Raw genomic sequence first — 4,793 nt, 5'->3', positions numbered from 1 at the left:
CCACCTCAGTCATCTCTGCTCAAGAAAAAAAAAGCCAAGCTCATTTAGTCTCTCCTTTCTTTGGAAGTAATATTTGTGCTTTGATCCTGATCCGTGACATCGGGTCTGGGGTTAGCACTCCTGCCGTCATTGTCGGTTGACTGTGAATGATTTATTCTGGCAACCTGAAGCAGCGCATGCGCGATGTTGTCCCTTCCCAAAACTGAGTGCCTGACGAGAGGAGCGCATGCGTGAGGCCCTCCCCCATCGCTGCCATTGGGGAGCATTTACTCAGTGAGTGCAAGAGGTTTGTTTGAAACAGACCGCAATGGAGAGATCAGCGTCCAAGGAAGCGAGGGAACAGCAGGCTCCTTCCAGCAGTACATCGGGATGGGAGCCTGGGACACAGAGGGGGCTCCGAGACCGGGATTGATTCGGGGTGAGTTCAGGGGGAACGGGGGGCTGTTTGTAAGAGGCCGAGCGGAGCAGGAACTGGTCCCGGAACTTGGAGTGAGCGGGCATTGGGGAATAGAGACGCCTTTCTCGGGCTGTGTGTGGGCCTGCTGAGGGAGGCAGAGCGGGAAGAAACTGCTGTGGGACATTCTGGTGGTTTTTAATCCCCTAAATACTGATGGGAATTCTGTTTGGCTTCTGTTTCACGCTGTTTGTTGATAAATGGTGAATAGTGGAAGCACAGACCACAATTTTGTGACAATCCTATAAAGGACACGTATTAGAGTGAACAGATTTGAAGTTTTGAGTAAAGCATTAGACATTGCGTCCCTTGTTCTTTCCTTCAACATTTAATGTATTGGCAGCTTGCTATTGATGCATTGCAGCTGCTTCGGGAATTCCCATTCATGGAGGTGAACAGATGTTAGTTCTGGATCTCACCCAATTGTCACAAAGTTGCAAATAAAAGAAACGGACACCAGGAGCAACTCAGGGAAAGAGTGGAATCGAAACCTGGTTCTGTTTGAATTGCTAGGTTTGAAAATACCCTAATGATTACTAACTGACTGCCACAGTGATCAGTTTAATCTTGCCTAACTTGGCTTATGTTGATTTACAGCCGAAAAATCTTCTGTCTTCTGCCAAGAAAATATTTGAATGACGAAGACAATGTCATATTTCCTCAGCACAAAGCCAAGTGTGACCAGCTGCTTCTAACAAACAGCAGGTATGTCAAAGTAGAGAACATCCTTTCCTCCACAGGCACAGAGCAGATTGGATCAGACTTAGTTTGAGTTCAATTTCCAGAGATATATCCAAACAAGCAAACAGTCAGACTCAACTGCTGTTTTCTCTGCAATCTCCATCAACATCTTCCCGGTTTCAATTAATATGATTCACAGGCCATGAACATTCACAGCATGTTTGAAGATGACTGGTTGTTTAGATTAGATTAGATTACTTACAGTGTGAAAATAGGCCCTTCGGCCCAACAAGTCCACACCGACCCGCCGAAGCGCAACCCACCCATACCCCTATATTTACCCCTTACCTAACACTACGGGCAAGCTACCAATACATTAAATGTTGAAGGAAAGAACAAGGGACACAATGTCTAATGCTTTACTCAAAACTTCAAATACGCACATCTTTGGACTGTGGGAGGAAACCCACTCAGACACGGGGAGAACGTGCAAACTCCACACAGTCAGTCGCCTGAGGCGGGAATTGAACCCGGGTCTCAGGCGCTGTGAGGCAACAGTGCTAACCACTGTGCCACCGTGCTGCCCACATTTAAAGTAGGCAAATGGTGTACTAAATCAAGTTTACATTTTAAAATGGCATTTTAAATGTCACAAACTGGATAAACAATGACATCATGCTTTTACATTGTTTCAACAGCCACATGTGACAAGTAGTGAATCATTACTGAGAACATGCACACATATACAAAGATACTGACTGATTCAGATTGAACCACCATATCAACACACAAGATACAGAGACTAACAGCGATGTATACACATTTACACTGTAGGAAACAGAAATGAATATATACAAAATGTTTACACAAAAACAAGCAACTAAATCCCATTCAGGCAGCATTCCATTTCAATAAGGGTGTCATGGCAGCAGAGGAGCTGCCAACCCCACATTGATCTCAACATCATTCTCAACATATTCACCTTGCAGGGATAGAAATTAAATTTTCACTCTGCCCAGTATTAATTTATTTCTATTAAAAAATGTGTAACTCAGTCTCCAAATTCACTTTAATCTTCTACAAAGAATCCCAAATGTCCCACTCTATGAGCTATTACTAAAAAGCAAGAAAATAGTGTCATATCGTCAATTTAACAATGTAATCAAATAATGACCCTTTAAATGAACAAAGGAATTTAGCCAAATCTTGAAATTCTCACTCTTTTTGCAAGATGAGTTCAACCATGTTCAATAAACTTGCCTGAATGATTTAAATCTTTTGCACTGTATGACAAAAATACAAGTCTTTTCGTTTTCCTTATTCCCAACATTGAGCATCAGGAGAGTACTGCTAACGGCTTGCACCGTCAAACCACAGAGCAGGATTATGTAATATTCACAATAGAATAATGAAGTGAAGTATCCAATTCTCTTTCCTGTAGCAGGAACATTGTGGTCAGTTGGCTACAATACAATTTATTTGTTCATTTCCCTTTCCTTGAGACACTAACAAAGGAACACTAACACCTATCTATTTCTCAGCATTATTCACAAAAGTATGTAACTATGCTATGAAAAACTGATGACATCCTGAAGAACAGCCCATGGGATCATTCCTCCCAGTTCGAGTCTGCAGTATAGAAGTTGGAAAACCCTTTAATTTTCTATTACATAATCCATGACACAAAATAAATGCACTGAGCAGAAACTGACAGGTACAGATCGATAAGTGCACTCACACATTCACATAGCTGAAACTGACACACATAGATTAATTCAGAGTCACAAAGAAGCTGGCCTGTATAGTTTGGTGACTGTACTTATATATTCACAGAGCAGTCAGATTGGTAATTATATTCTGATGTTCACATTGCAGAAAAGTGCACGTATAGATTGATAACTGCACGCTGTAACACATATAGCAGAAATCGACAAGGAGAAATTGAGAATGATATTTACATATCAGAACTGGCAGGTACAAATTGGTAAGCACTTTCACGTATTCACAACACAGAAACTGATAGGGTAACATTGATAAATGCACTCACACATTCACATGGTAGACACTGACAGTTACAGATTAATAACTGCACACTCAAATACATAGAGCTGAAACTGACAGGAACAAATTAGTAAATACACCCTGACATTCACATTGTACTGACTAATAGAGGTAGTTACTGACAGAGGAAGTTTGATAACAAATGTATCATCTCCACGAAGCAGAAACTGAAAGGAACAGATTAACAATAACACTCAATTTCATATTGCATAAACTGACAAGTAATTTTTGATAACTAATCTCAGTTTCACACAGGTATCTGACAAGTATAGATCAATAACAATACTCAGTTTGACAAGCCAAAACTGACAACTACACTTCACATTCAACTCACGTTCACATGGCAGAAACAGTTACAGCTTGATATCTACTCTCACCCATTCACATTGCAGTAACTGACTGGGACAGATTGATGATGACACTCACACATTCATATGACAGAAACTAACAGAGGTTCAGCTCCATAACTAAATAACATAGATGTATGAGACGCTGACAGGTGGAGACTAATAAGTATACTCTCATTCACATTGCAGAAACTGAGATGGATAACTGCACCCACACATTCACATAGAAACTGACAGGTACAGATTTGATAACCACAGTCACACATTCAGATTGCAATAACTGACAGGAACAGATTGACCTTCCCTATGAGATATTCCCAAAAAAGTAATAAAACAATGCCATTTATTCAAATTATCAATACAGCACCCTCCAATATCATGGAATATAATTGATTAGGTCCCAGAATTTGAGACACATTTACATTTTTTTTAACATCTCTTGCACCTCCTCATTTGGCATGTGGATTGTTTTCAAGATATCGATATTTATTTCCCAACATTTCCTAACCTCCACTTCTATGTCTCCAGGCATAGAACCATAACTGTATTCACACATTCATATTACAAAGAATGGCAGATTCAGATTGATAAATGCATTCATACATTGTCAGACCAGAAACTGATGGGGAGAGATTCATCTAGCAGAAACTTTCAGGTATAGTCTTTTAGTTAGAATTAGAAGCCATACAGTTTTGAAACAGGACCTTCAGCCTGGCAAATCCACACTGACCCTCTGAAGATTATCTCAGCCAGAACCACTCCCTTATCATTCTACATTTACCCCTGCCTAATGCACCTAACCCACACATCCCTGAACACTATGGGCAATTTAGCACAGCCAATTCACCTAACCTCTTCTTTGGACTCTAGGAGGAAACCGGGTGCCCAGAGGAAACCCACACAGACATGGGGAGAATGTGCAAACTCCACGTAGACAGTCGCTCGAGGCTGGAATTGAATCCAGGTCCCTGGCGCTGTGAGGCAACAGAGCCAACCACTGTGCCGTATAATGTACCACATTATACAAGAATATTAACAGCGCAGAAACTGACTGGTACAGATTGATTACAACACACGTATGTTCACAAACTGACACTTACAGATTGATAACTACATTTTCATATTCACATTGGAGAAAATGACAGGTATGATTTAATGAATACATTTGCATTTTTACAAGCAGAAACATTCAGGGATATATTAATGACAGCATTCATACATTCACATATCTGAAACTGACTGGTGGGGGG

The 4,793-nt window shown here is 40.7% G+C and overlaps 1 long non-coding RNA gene across 1 annotated transcript in view; it reads left to right on the top strand.

Moving 5' to 3' along the window:
• The first annotated feature begins 264 nt into the window (after positions 1–264).
• The window catches only part of LOC132837240 (uncharacterized), a 47,189-nt gene continuing 42,660 nt past the window's right edge, over positions 265–4,793 (top strand). The window contains exons 1-2 of the long non-coding RNA XR_009647449.1: positions 265–418; positions 1,052–1,159. This is a non-coding gene — a long non-coding RNA (uncharacterized LOC132837240). The remainder of the gene's footprint in view (positions 419–1,051; positions 1,160–4,793) is intronic.

This window comes from Hemiscyllium ocellatum, chromosome 49, assembly GCF_020745735.1.
Source record: "Hemiscyllium ocellatum isolate sHemOce1 chromosome 49, sHemOce1.pat.X.cur, whole genome shotgun sequence".
Lineage (NCBI taxonomy): Eukaryota > Metazoa > Chordata > Chondrichthyes > Orectolobiformes > Hemiscylliidae > Hemiscyllium > Hemiscyllium ocellatum.
This window is presented reverse-complemented; position numbering and strand designations above follow the sequence as displayed.